Raw genomic sequence first — 15,775 nt, forward strand, 5'->3', positions numbered from 1 at the left:
AACTTCACCCATTGGCACACATCTCCGCATAATACGATCGGGAGCCTTTGCTTGTACAAGTATGGCTCATCCCAAAAATAAAACTTGCTATCATGAAGGAACTTTTTGAGCTGCTGCTTGGTAAAATCAGGTGGATAGGCACCTCCAACTAAGTAATTGACAATGTCTGCATACCATGGTACCCGTGTTTGCTCTACCACTAGCAGTTGCTCATCTGGGAATGAGTCTTGAATTTATAATTCTCCCTCTAAGTGGCTGTTGTGATTGTTAGTTTCCAACCTAGAGAGATGATCCGCCACTTTGTTTTCTGTCCCTTTTCTGTCTCGAATTTCCAAGTCAAACTCTTGTAGCAACAAAACCCAACGAATAAGCCTCGGTTTAGAATCTTTCTTGGTTATCAAATACTTGATTGCCGAGTGGTCAGTATACACAACAACCTTGGTTCCCACAAGATACGATCTGAATTTCTCAAAAGCAAAAACCACCGCTAGCAACTCTTTCTCAGTAGTGGTGTAGTTAATTTGGGCATCAACAAGAGTTTTGCTTGCATAATAAATGGAATGAAAGATCTTATTCTTCCGCTGCCCAAGAACAGCCCCAACGGCAAAATCACTTGCATCACACATGAGTTCAAAGGGCAATGACCAATCGGGTGCTACAATCACGGGGGCCGTAACAAGAGCTGTCTTCAACTTCAAAAATGCTTCATTACATTCAGCGGTAAACTCAAATGGTCTATTTTGTTCCAGCAAGTTACACAAGGGTTTGGACACCTTAGAGAAGTCTTTATTGAAACGCCTATAGAAACCCGCGTGTCCAAGGAAGCTTCTTATGCCTTTCACCGTGGTAGGGGCTGGTAACTTCTCAATCACTTCTAGCTTTGCCTTGTCAACTTCTATCCCCTTGCTAGACACTTTGTGACCCAACACAATACCCTCTTGAACCATGAAGTGGCATTTCTCCCAATTAAGCACCAAGTTGGTTTCTTCACATCTTGCTAACACTCTTTCCAAATTCTCCAAACAAACCCCAAATGAATCCCCGTAGATAGAGAAGTCATCCATGAATATCTCCAAAATACTCTCAGCCATATCCGAGAAAATAGCCATCATACACCTTTGGAAAGTCGCGGGAGCATTGCACAATCCAAATGGCATCCTCCTAAAGGCAAAGGTACCATATGGACAAGTGAAGGTGGTTTTCTCTTGATCTTCCGGTGCTATAGAAATCTGATTGTAACCCGAATATCCGTCAAGAAAGCAATAAAACTCTTTTCCCGCCAAACGATCCAACATTTGGTCAATAAATGGCAGCGGGAAATGATCCTTCCGAGTAGCATTGTTTAGCTTCCGGTAGTCCATACACACCCTCCAACCGGTCACGGTTCGAGTAGGAATCAACTCATTGTTTGCATTGGCCACCACCGTGACTCCTCCTTTCTTGGGCACACATTGAACAGGACTAACCCATGAGCTATCCGAAATTGGGTACACAATACCATAATCTAGCCACTTGATCACTTCTTTCCGCACCACTTCTTTCATGACGGGATTCAATCTTCGCTGATGCTCAACAGAATTGCTACAACCAGCTTCTAAAAGTATCTTGTGCGTGCAAATCGTTGGACTAATACCCCTTATGTCCGCCATAGTCCACCCGATTGCTTTCTTATGCTTTTTCAACACCTCTAGCAAAGCACCTTCATCTTCAACTACCAAGTTTGATGCTATAATAACTGGTAGCGTGTCATTCTCCCCCAAATAGGCATACTTCAGATGGCTTGGCAATGGTTTCAACTCCAACTTCGGTGGTTCTTTGATGGAGGGTTTTGGAGGCTTAAAATTACTTTCCTTTAACTCCAAAGATTCAAAGGGCTTCTTGAAGTTAGGAATAGGTTGCAATGGCTCCACCCAAGCAACTTGGTTGTCTTCATCTTCACTCAAGTCTTCAAGCTCATCAAAAGAACTTATAAATTTCTCATCCCTCCAAGCTTCCTTGTGAAATTTTTCAGCCACTATCGAGTCAATTACACTTATGCGGGAGCACTCTTCTATCTCATCCGGAAATCTCATAGCATTGAACACATTAAAGGTGACTTTTTGGTCATTCACCCTCATTGTGAGCTCCCCATTTTGCACATCAATCAGAGTTCTCCCGGTAGCAAGGAATGGTCGACCCAAGATAATAGGCACATCTCTATCAGCTTCATAGTCTAGGATGATGAAATCAGCTGGAAAAATGAACTTGTCAACCTGTACTAGAACATCTTCTATTTTTCCTTCCGGGTGGGCCATGGACCTGTCAGCAAGTTGCAATGTAACAGTTGTAGGACGTGCTTCACCAATACGCAACTTCTTAAAGATCGACATAGGCATGAGGTTGATGCTTGCACCCAAATCACATAAAGCTCTTCCAACATCCCGCCCCCCAATAGAACAAGGGATTGTAAAACTACCCGGATCCTTCAACTTCGGTGGAATCTTACTTTTCAACATGGCGCTGCATCCTTCGGTAAGAGCTACAGTTTCAAACTCCCCCAACCTCCTTTTCTTCGTCAAAATGTCTTTTAAGAACTTGACATAGTTCGGCATTTGCTCCAATGCTTCCACCAAGGGAATATTGATATGGAGCTGCTTCAACACATCTAAAAACTTCTTGAATTGCCCATCTTGCTGCTGTTTCCGAAATCTTTGAGGAAATGGAAGGGGTGGTTTAGTACATACTGGTGCGGATTCTTTGTTGTCAGTTGCCGACCCGATCTTGTATCAACTGGTCTGGTATCAGCAATTTCCTGGGCAGTTTTTTTACTCAATTTTTCGTCGTTTTGGATTGAAGTGGGCTCCCCACTACCCTTTTTTTTTTCCTCGGAATTTTTCAGATGCTTGCCACTCCTCAAGTGAATGGATTTGCATTGCTCCTTCCCATCCCTCCTTGGATTCTCCGTGTCACTAGGCAAAGAACCTTGCGGCCTAGCTTTTAATTCATTGGCCAAATGTCCAAGTTGCAACTCTAAGTTTCGAAGAGAGGCAGCTTGACTTTGTATCACCGCATCATTTTTGGCCATATAATCCCGCATTAAACTCTCCAAAGAACTTGGTTGGGCATTTTGAGCATGTTGTGAATGTCGGGGTTGTTGTGAAAAACCCGGTGGATATGCTTGTCTTCCTTGGGCTGGTGCGGTACTTGAGCTTGCTCCTTGACCTCCCCAAGACAAATTAGGATGATTCTTCCAAGATTGATTGTAAGAGTTTGAGAATGCCCCATTGTTTCTGTTAAAATTCTGATTTCCCATGTAACAAACGGACTCCGGATTAGATGGACACTTCTCAAACACATGCCCTTCTCCACAAAACACACATGAGACATCATCACTTTGAATGGCAGCAGCTGGTTGAATATTTTTAGCGTTCCCAATACTCAAATTTTTCAAAACATTCGTCATGGAAGCCATTTGAGCTGTCAAAGCCGTTATTGCATCTACCTCAAGGACTCCCGCCACTTTTCTACTTGTTGGAGCTCTTGTGTTGGACCATTGGTAGTTGTTACTTGCAATGGTCTCCAAAATCTCAAATGCTTCATTGTAAGACTTCGACAAAATAGCACCATTGGCCGATGCATCTAACACCATTCGAGAAGCTGCATTCAAACCATTATAAAAAGTTTCCATCTGAATACAATGTGGAATGCCATGATGTGGACACTTTCGCAAAAGTTCCTTAAACCTCTCCCACGCATCACTTGTGGACTCATCTTCAAGTTGCTGAAAAGACATGATCTCACTTCTGAATTTTGCATTTCTAGTAGGAGGAAAGTATTTCCTCAAAAACTTCTCAGCAAGGTCATTCCAATTGGTCACAGAATCAGGCAGCAAAGTGTTGAGCCATGATCTAGCTCGGTCTCGTAGTGAGAATGGGAATAGCTTCAACCTTAACACCTCTTCACTCACTCCTTGGATCTTGAAAGAATCACTCACCTCCAAAAATGAACGGAGATGGAGGTGAGGATCCTCAGTTGGCATCCCGCTGAATTGCCCCACGGTTTGGAGCATTTGTAACATCACTGGCTTGAGCTCAAACTGTGGTGCTTGTATTTCAGGCCTCACAATGCCTGGATTGAGCTCATTAAACATGGGGGCTGCATACTCCCTTATAGCCCTTGCTCGATCATCTGCCAATATGATGGGATTAACAATTTGTGGAGCAACCCCATCATCATCAAAATTCTCAGCCATGATGTCTCGGCCCTTAGCCTTTTGAACCCTTCTTCTTCTTCGGAATGTGCGTTCAATCTCGGGATCAATAGGAGCAAGTTCAAAATCCTCTTGTTGGTTCATACACTGTAGATACCTGAGATTTCAAAGACAAACCAGCAAGATTAAAAGCACAAAAATTCTTAGAATGTCAATTAGTTGATAAAACAAAATTTAGAACTTAAAGTCCCCGGCAACGGCGCCAAAAACTTGTTGTGAAAATTCTATTGCTTTATAATTGCGCAAGTGTACACAATCACAAACAAGTAATACAATGATAAGTAATCAAAGTTCGTCTCCACAGGGACTTTTTACTAAATAATGTTAAATCAACTAAAAGTAATTCCAAGAATTTCAAATAAAACTAAAATAAAATCACACATCAATTCACAAGAAAAATTTATAGCCTTGAATCTAAACTTGAGAACTAATTTTTTAAACTAAATAAACTAAGAATAAGAAACTAAAAGTGATTAAAATGGTGGTAATTTCAGATTAGGAAAATAGACTTGGGTGATTAATTTCCACTTGTATGTCCCAGTTGATACAGCAATGACACAGCAATGACTCAGCAATTCTGGGAAAGTTAACAGATTTTAAAAAAACCAGCAAGCTTTTTCCAAAACTCGCAATAAACCATTCACAATCTCACAATGCATTCCTACATCAGTTTAGATCACAAATAGCCCAATAGAGCATCAAATCCTTAGTTATACATGGTAGCAAAATATTCCTATTTCACTACTAATTAATACCTAAAAGAAAAGGTAAAAATCATGCATCAATTAGAAGGGTTCAACTAGGTCTTACTTTTCCAAGTAGGATCTAGCTTGCTAAATGTTAAAAATGGCCAAAAATTAACATTCATTCAACATTTCATCACAACTAATTGAACTAAGTCAAGATTACTTCATCATTGCAAAGTCAAAACACTAGTCCATACAAGGGGTTATAACCACCCAAATCTCAAAAAGTTTAGTTCATAACTGAAATTAAAAACTCAAAACCAGAAAATGTATTGTTCATGAAGTTAAAGAGAAGCTTAAAGAGAAGAAAATGATACAAAACGAAGTGGAGAGCAAGAGAAATGAGTGGTGAGCTCAAATCCTTTCTTTGATAGTTGTCTTCTTCTCCTTCTTCTCAATCTTCTTCTTCTTTGTACTCTCTTTCTCTGTACTTTTTCTATCCTTTTTGCTGCTGTAATTTTCGTACTGCTATTCAAGTGCAGCCAGCCTCCTTTAATTCCTCCCCCCTTTTCCTTTTTGCTCCCCAATTAGGGTACCAAAGTTTACCCTAATTGGAAATCCCAATCATCACCCACTTGTCCTTCATTTTCCACATGTTTGTTGAGTCAATAGCCAAATTCCGCCACCTCAGCTCGTTTTTCTTTTCATTAAAGCCAGCTGGACTATCTGCCAAAATAAACTTACTGGGCTGACAAGTTGCTACGCGATAATTGCTATAGCAATGCCAGTCAACAATAATCATTTTCCTGCTCCTTTTTCTCCTTGTCCCAAACATTTCCAAATACCTATTCTTGTATTTTTTTCTGCTTAAAACACATAAAAACAACAACATAAGTCCATCTAACACTTACTAACACACACACTTCCATTTATTACAAAGACACAACAAACTAAACACAATTACACAATATAGACATTAATTGCTCCACAATTCACATTAAATTCAAGCTTAAAGATGTGAAAATAACTCTAATCTTAGAGTTATCAGTAGTGGTCCCTAAGAAACACTAGAGTTTCTGTATTCTCTCCTTCCCCATCAGAGAAAATACTTTAGAAAATAATATATTCTTGGAAGATCAAAACTTTCTCTGCAATCTCCAACAATGGCTTGAGGTTAGTGCTTCCGCTCATCTTTTATCATCATCTTTTTCTTTAATTTAGCAAAGGTTCTATAGATTTATGATTTAGGGTTTTCTATATTAAAGAACTTTTAGGAATATGTTTAGATCTGTGATTTATATATTTCTTGAGTGTTTTATAAATCCTAACACATATATCAACAAATAACAAACACGATAAATAACACACAATAAACACAATTAAAAATTGGACAGAGTTTTTTTTTTTTCTATTATATTTTTTAATTTTATAAGTACCTATATCAATAAATAAAAAATATAATAAACAACTACCAATAAATATAATTAAAAATTGGACAGAGTTTCCTTTGTTTCTATAATATTTTTCATTCTCATATATTATATATCTACAAATAACAAAGGGGTTTTTTTAATATTATACATGAAAATAATTTTATTTACAAAAATACCTTTAAGAAAATTATTTGCACAAATATCGTTGTGCCACATCAGCATACATACCGAATTCCAAAAAAATTACCGAAAATGGAAAATCTCGTTTTCAGAAATTTTTCGCTTTTTGGGAGTTTTGAAAAAGTAACCTTTTAGTTACTTTTAATGTGAATAAGATATCAATTGGTTATTTCTCTATTAAAGAATTTATTTTAGAATTGTATTCATATATAAATAATAAAATAATCATTTTAATGTGTGAGAAACATATGTTTTTCTGTCTCTAAAAAATTACGACTAATATTAAAAGAATCTTTTTTGTTTCTTTTTTATATTTTCAAGCTATATTGTGTTATTTTATTGTTTAAGATACATTGAGATTATTATTTTTTTTAATGTAACTCATATGATGTTTTAGATAACCAACAACAATAATTTCCTAAACAATTTGATATTTACATGCAGAGATGTAATTAATTTTAAAAAATATAGAATAACTTGTGATGTTGTTGTATTGAATTTAAAGTACTATGTGATTGCCATATATTTATTTTAGAAACATATTAAAATTGTTACAAAATAAGTTAATTGTATAAGCTTATTACTAACTTGTAAAATTGGTTGATATATAAATTTGGTTTAAGTTGAAAGTTGAATTATTTTTGTTAACTAGATACATAGAAAAGAAACTTAAAAGTTACTTTTTCAGGTCATTTGTTTCTGTAGTGGCGGAAAAATATATGCTTATCACATATCAAAATGATCATCATAAAAAATAAATTATAATGGTGCAATTTTTAAGTGAAAATAATAAATGGTTTAGCTGAAAAAACTTTTTAAAGTTTTGAAAAAAAAAATATATGTGTATATATATAATACTGTCACCTTTATTTACACATACAAAAAAAAAAAAGTTTTAGCTACTAGCTAGGCGAGAGAAAAAAACAGGAAAAGAAAAAGCATAAAAAACAATAGTTAGGGGTAAATAGTTTTTAATTTGAGTATGTACATTTCAAAAATAATATAACAATTAACGGTATTTGAGGCAATAAAATGAGCAAAGAGAAATTCGTTAATATTTTAAAAATGAAGTTGATATGCGCAATTCACTCAATAACAAATATCATACAAGAAGTTTCTTTCTTATATCTCCAGAGCACACAAATTTTCCAAAAGCTACTTCACTAAAACACACAAGTTTCAACCTTCCACTATCACCGCAACACACACTTAATTTCAAAACCTACTTCACTATAGATGAATATTTAAGATATTCAAACTCTTCTAAGATGAACAATATTATGTCGTTAAGTAAAGAAATGAGTGAATGTACACACCTCTTTCAATGAACCACCAAACAAACGTCACTTCGATTTGTAAAATGAATCCTTGCTAATTAAATCCACACCTACAATATTAAAGTTTTACTATATTATCCAATATGTCAAGAAATATAATAATACCACATACATATTATAAAATTAAAGTTTTAGTAACACAATATATATCATAAAACTATTTAAACAAAACTTTTTTTAATTGTTATTACTAATATACATATCACAAACTAAACTTTTCAATTTTATGTAACACTAAATACTAAAGTTAGTATATATTAAAACTTAAAGTTTAATCAACACAATTACCTTTTCTTTCAAATTAAAAAAAAAAAAACAAATTATATTTATATTTTCTACACATCCAACATTTAAAAGGTTTCTAAGTTGTATCATATCTAATTAGCTAATAAACTAATAATATACAAACTTTTAAATTTAATATTACACTAAAAAAAATTATTACACAATTATACAAAATAAAATTTAACTAATTTATATATATATATATATGTATATATTGCAACACTTAAAAATGAATAAACATTACTCTAGAATAACTAATTGTAAATTCCTAAAAAACAAAATTAAAAAAAAAAAAAAAAAAACTAACCATTAATAATATAAACTAGTTTTACTTGACTATTCCGCTAGTCTCACATTTCAATAAATATATAAATATATATATATATATATATATTCTTATACTTTACTATTAAATACCAACAAACACATATGTTATTTCCATTACCAATTTATACACAAAACTTTTCACTAAACAAATTATTCACAACAACATAAATATCAATCATCCATCATATATACTAACTCTATAAAATTATATATACTCATATTTACTATTTAAACTATCATGATAACTACAATATATACTTAGAACACTTATACAAATCATATACATAACCATTACAAATTTTAAAGAAAATATAAACTTTTAAAATCAACATTAGAACAAAGCAACTATTTTGACATATTTAATAGCCATATTTAGCCAAAAAAAAAAACCAAACTCACTCAAATGAACCTCTAAACAATTCTCACTCAAATAGCCTTTGTGTTGTATGAAACCTTACCCAAACAATTTTAAAACTAAAATATCCAAATACAAGCTATAATTTCATTATTTTACTAACATTTTTTACTAAAGAAAGAAAAAAACACTATTTTTGGTCAAAAAAAACACCATTTTCAGCAAAAAAAAAATAAATAAAAAAAAACATAACTCTCCAAAACAATGAATTCTCAAGCTTCCTTTATGTTGTATGAAGCTTACCCAAACATATTTCAATCTAAAATATTCAAATACAAGCTAACATCTCATTATTTCACTAACTTTTTAAACTAAAATAAATTAAAAACAATTAGGATAAGAATATCAAAAAAAAAAAAAATCAATAGCATCACCTTTTCTTTTTGGAGTGATTGTGATGAAATAGAAGAAGTAAAAATCAATTTTTGCATTAGGCAAAAATGGCTGCCATTTTCGAATTGGGGAAGAAACTATAGCTGGTTAAAAATAGATTAATTGAAAGAAGATGAAAGGGAGGCTAAGGGGCGGGCTGGGCTATTTTTTGACCAATCTCGACGGGCCAATATAGGCCCGCTGTTATTGGTAACTATGACAAAAATAGGCTGGACCAATAACGGCGGGCCTATATTGGCCAGTCGAGATTGGTCAAAATTAAAGTTTTAAAAAATAGCAATAACGGCGAGTCAATATGGGCCCGCCGTAACTGCTATGCTCATAATTTTTTTTTTAAAAAATCAAGTCTATCTTGACACACACACGCGAGCCCACCGAGATTGCTCAAATTTTAAGTTTTAAAAAATAGCAATAACGACGGGCCTATATTGCCCTGCCGTTATTGCTATGCTCAGAATTTTTTTAAAAAAAATTTAGGCCTATCTTGACACGTTCACGCGAGCCTGCCGAGATAAGCCTTTTTTTGTAATGGTAGATCGCTATTTTTAGTATTTAGAGTATTTTTTATGATGTTATGGTATAAATATATATATATATATATATGTTTTTATATTAGAATTTTAATATTGATTTGTTAATTTTAATAAAATTGGAATTTAAAGTACTTTTGGCCACAATTTTGATTTGAAGCTTGGAGAAAGTGTTTCACCAATTTATATTTGTGAAACGTATTTTTTATTAAATTTGAATTTGATTTATTTACTTATAAAATATATGTTACTGGAATTAATTAGTAAAAATATATGTTTAATTTACAAACTGTTTGATGTTATATATGAGTTTGTATATTTTTTATATGGTGTATGTTATTTCAATTGTGATAGTATAAATTAAAAACTTTTAAATATGTTAATGTAAAATTGTAATATTCTCTAATTTTTTGTAAAAATTTATAATATTTATAATAAAGTTAATAATAATAGTTAGTGATGAAAAGAGTTGCTTAGTAATAAAAAACTTGAAATATTTTTGTAAAATAAAAATATATAATTTTACAATCATTAGTAATTTTTTTAAGTTAATGTTTATATTTTTTATTTTATGGCATATGTTATATGTGTTATATTGTATGTTTTTTTAATTCGATTGTATTGTATTATATTTATAGATTTAATTTATTTTTGGATAATTTAATATACTAAGGTTATCCTTTTCAAATTTGAGTAGAAAATTAAAATATTTTTATAATAATTGTTATCTCAATTTTTTTCCACGTGACGTGGCATGTCCATATAGACAAAATTAATGTCACGTGGAGTACAGCTTGTGAGTAAGAGGACCAAGTTATTGGGTTTTGTGCCCTAAATAAAACTCATTTCAATATAATCAGATTTACTAGTTAATAAAGAACAAAAATAACATTTTATGTTGCATGGTTCACATGATTTATTTCATGATTGTTTAATGTATAAATTCTATTAAGTGCAGAACATATGTATTTGTTCATGATTATAGTGTTGTCAGCACATTGGAATATAATCATGTTTATATGTTCGAAAATTTAATTCCCTGATTTGTCAGTTCACTGGATTTAGACTGGCATGATAATCAGCGATAGGTATGGTTACACCTTGGATAAGTGTTATGTCATTTCCAGGGCATTGGCCAAGTTTACCAATATCGTATGTATGGAGTATACATTGGAAGGGACCGATATTGAACTTTGATTAGATATGATAAAGTTACCGTAATATCTATTCAATTCAATATGACCTAGTTGATCCTAGATCAAATGATCTTAATCCAGATATGGTTAGGTTCGATCTCAAGAGTGTTATTCGCGTTCTTTGATTTGTTAGTTAAGCCTACTTTTTGGTCAGGGTGATACGTACATTTTGGGAACATGGTAGTGCAATTGAGTGGGAGCGCTAATCATAGATATGGAATCTATAGCTTCTATAGGTATTTAGAAGTGAAACGATAATTTCCTTCGAGCTTGCTAAATAGAGATAAATGATAGAACATTCATTTTAGTGACTATATTAATACACTATAATATCATTTATAGGTGGCAAGTGTTTTAAGGATAAAATACATTCAAAGGGTGTAACGGTAATTTTATCCCTATGCAATGTAGATCATCTATAGAGGATCATTGATTATTAGGATTATAATAATAGATAATTAATAGTGTATCTATATCGTGGAACATATAGAGTGTTCTATACGGCTGAGAGTGCAATTACAAGTTCTATGCGTGGATGCAACAAGGAATTAATAAGTCAGTGAATTTACTTGGTAAGTTCTTGGTCTGCTTATTGGAAGCTTGGTTATATAGGCTCATGGTCCCCATACTAGTTGAGACCATACTGCTTGTAAGACTCAGTTAATTGATTTTAGTTAATCAATTATAATTCTAAATTAGACTATGTCTAGTTTATGAATTTTCACTAACCAAGGGCAAAATTGTGAAGGAAAAGAGATTCTAGGTTTTATTTATTAATTAAGAGACTTTATTAGTCTAATTAATAAATATATTAAATGAAAATATTATTCAACAATTAATTTTTAGTTATTAAATAATTGGAATTGGCATTTAAGTGGTTAAATTGGAAAATTAGCGTTTTTGAGAAAATGAGATGGGAAAATGACAAAATGGCAACATTGCAAAGTGCGGCCCAATCCACATCCTAAGGCGGACCACTTAGTGTAGAATTTACCATTTATTTTTCTATTATTTTAATGCTAATTAAATCTAACCTAAACCTAGGTTGTTACCTATAAATAGATAGTGATGGCTTAAAGAAAAAGATGATGATACATCACATTCCTTCAGTAAAATTTTAAGCCTCCTTCCTATAGCAAAACCGAAACCACTTCCTCTCTTTTCTTCTTCATATTATTCAACCTTGAGTGATAGAGTGAGTGCCCACACACATCAAGTGGTATCTCAATCATAGTGTGGAAGATTGTAAAGAATCCAATCAACAAGAAGGAGAATCGGGCTCAAGAAGGAGAGAAAGAGATCCAGGTTCAGATCTTGATAATGGTCTGCTACAGAAAGGAATCAAGGGCTAAAGATCTGAACGGAAGGAGTCATTACATTCCGCTGCATCCAATGTAAGGTTTTCTTAAACCCTTATGTGTTTATTTCATTGTTTTAGAAATTCATATTAGGATGTTAATGAAACATACTTGTTAGTAAATCTAGATCCTAGTAAAATAATTTCCAACACAAGTCACCATGCACAACGTACCAGTTAGCAAAGAGTCTAAATACTTAAGCAGGATAAAGAGACAACAAACTGGCTAGCAAGGGGGTCTAGTCGGACCACCCCTGGCCGGCCCTAGTGCCAACATAGGCCGGTGAGCCTCCAGGAAAGGGTAGGCTGACCAGCTTCTCTTCTGGCAGGCACTTTTGGTGCCTTTGTAGCTTTCAACCTGAATAACATTTTCAGCTATGAATTGGCCTCAAATAACCCACAAAAATAGGAGATTAACGTCAGTTATTTACCTATTCTTTAGGATTGATTAATAAGTTATTTTCTTATTTATTTAATATGTTACAAATAGGTGATATCCCCTTATTTTAAGGGATATCAACCTACTATCTTATGTACGCTCTCTCCTATATAAAGAGCACTAGGCTAAACCTAAAAGCTGTTGAATTCTCATTCCTAAGCTCTTGAGTTCAAGCACTCAAAACCCTAACTCACCCTCTCTTCTACACACCATTAGTAGTGTAGCAGAGACTAAGTCTCCCTCAACTCATCTACTTGAGAATTGGCTCACATTCCCACTATTGTAAGCATAGAGAGCCACTCCAGACTCACAACACTTGTGATCCGAGTAGTATTTGTTGAAACTTACTTTATCAGGATCTAGATTTACTAACATGTATGTTGATTATAATCTATAATCTAACATCCTAAATATAAATTTCCTAAAATAATGAAATAAACACATATAAAGTTGTAGAAAACCTTACATTAGTGGTAGCAGAATATAATGGCTCATTTCGTTCAGATCTCTAACCCTTGTTCTCTTCTATTGTAGAGTATTACTAAGATCTGAACCTGGATCTCCTTAGATGATGTAATTCTTCACAATCTTCCACACTATATTTGAGTATTGACTTGAAATATGTGGACAAACACTCACTCACTATAGGGTTTCGAAAATTTGAAGAAGAAAGGGAGAGGATTTCAAATTCTAGATTGGCTCTTTACTCTTTTTCAGATGTCTGGCAAAGTAGTCTAATAAGCATTATGAAAATAGTAGCATCTTATTCTATTTATAAGATTTCATCTAGGGTTAGGATTAAATTATATGGAATTAAAATAAGATAAAATAATGGCTTAAATTGAACCATATGGCCGAACCTATTAGTGGGCCCTACAAGTTTAAATTTTATCATTTTATTTAACAACTTATCTTTTTTTTTTCCACAAATGTCATCTTTTAATTCTAATCTTATAAATGTCAAATCTATCTATTTAATAATTATAAATAATTATCAAATAAAATTCTCAATTAACTTATTTATTAATTAGACTTTACAAAGTCTCTTAATTATCAAATAAACCCTAAATCCTCTCTTTCTTCTCAATTAAGTCCTTACTTAGTGAAAATTTATAAATAAGACATGGTCTAATTTAGAATTCTAATTGATTAATTAAAACCAATTAACTGAGTCTACAAGCCAATATTATCTCAACTATTGCGGGGACCATGGGCTTATATAATCAAGCTCCCAATAAGTAGATCCGAAGTTTACCAAGTAAATTTTCTAACTTATTAATTCCTCCTAACTCCACTATATATTCGAAATTACACTCCTGATTATATAGAACGCTCTCTATGCTCCTAATATAGATACAGTATTAATTATCCATTATTTCAATCCAAATAATAAAAGATCATCTATAGATGATTTATATCGAGTAAGAACAAATTTACCATTCTACCTCTCAATGCATTTTACCCTTAAAATACTTAGCTTCCTATAAATGATATTTCAGTAATCTAATATAATTACTGAATAAGAGCTCTTACATATATCTCTGTTAACCAAAGCTCAAAGGAAATCATCATTCCATTTCTATGTCCTCATAGAAGCTATAGATTTTGTATCTATGATTAGCGCTCCCACTCAAAAGTCAAAGAACAAGTTAAAGAACACAAATAATACAGTTAAGTTAGAACCAAATCATCTCAGGATTAAGATTTATTGATCTAAGATCAACTAAGTGATATTGACTTAGAAAGTACGATGGTAAGTTTATGATATATTATCCAATATCAATATTGGTCCAGTCTGATGTATACTATAGACATCTGATACTAGCATACTTTGTCAATGCCCTAGAAAGGACATACCACATATCAATGTGTAAATAAACTGTAACGCTGATTATCCATGAAAAGGCCATCATGAGCCTCCCTTAGCCACTTTTGTAAGGCCTCAGCTTCTGCTTCACCCTTCGATAGTTCATCTACAGCGTAGTTGTCTTTGGCGATACAAAGCTGCACTCGCTCTTCATCAGGATGAGCTGGGGTTAGGAGGATAGCAGGAGGGGTAGGAAAATCTTCAACCTCAGATAGGATCCCAAAATCAAGACTTGGGCAAGGAGTTGCTGAATGCTTAGGCTTCTTTGAAGGTTTAGGGCTGGAAACCACACCCTTTTGCTTCCGGTCGAGTTGGGGAACCTCTTTTTCTTTTTCCTCTATTAACACCACCTCCTGGTTTCCAGGTGCCTCCTCGTTTGGACCTCCAGGAGTTACCACCACCTGCGGAGGGTCGGCTACCTATGGTTTTGGGTTGTGTGTAGCACCTAGCATGGCCAACTATCCATGGGTTTCGATGTTAAAAGCAAACAAAGGAAAGGTTAAAAAGAAAACACATATATGAAATACAAACATAAGTATGAGGCAGCAAACGAGGGAAGCTAATCTTATCCTGGCGCCTTAATTCTGCCCTAGCAAATTTGTAAATTAAAAAGTTAGTGTTGTCATCCCCTAAATAACTATTTGAAAGAAGAAACCACCTCGAGAACATGTAGTAAGAATGATCCAAGAGAATAGGAACAGGAGAACAGAATCCATTTGAGACTGGCCTAAGGAACTACTCAAATTAGATAAATAAAAACCCTTTTCCCTATTACCCCAGCGTGCATGGGGCATTCGAAACCTATACAGCCTCATAGTAAAACTAATCGGCTATACGTGAGAGTATTCTTGAGCCGAGGGAACAAAATGAAGGTTCAAGGGGGACTTACGGGCACCAGAGTTAGAGTTCCAGAGTTGGGAACTAGAAAAATGAATATGGGTCTAGCTGGTCGGGCTAAGGATTTCTCAATTTCGAACAATAGGATGTTACTTTATAAGGCCCGAGTATGTGTTATGAGCAATGATGAGCTTAGGAAAGAAATGCTAGATGAAGCACATACTACACCTTATTCATTGCACCC

General features: G+C 33.6%; 1 non-coding gene across 1 annotated transcript; it reads left to right on the forward strand.

Moving 5' to 3' along the window:
* The first annotated feature begins 3,683 nt into the window (after positions 1-3,683).
* Positions 3,684-3,790, forward strand: LOC133037605 (small nucleolar RNA R71). Its single transcript, XR_009687696.1, has one exon. It is a non-coding gene; the product is annotated as a small nucleolar RNA R71 (small nucleolar RNA).
* The last annotated feature ends 11,985 nt before the right edge of the window (positions 3,791-15,775 follow it).

This window comes from Cannabis sativa, chromosome 4 (genome assembly GCF_029168945.1).
Source record: "Cannabis sativa cultivar Pink pepper isolate KNU-18-1 chromosome 4, ASM2916894v1, whole genome shotgun sequence".
NCBI lineage: Eukaryota > Viridiplantae > Streptophyta > Magnoliopsida > Rosales > Cannabaceae > Cannabis > Cannabis sativa.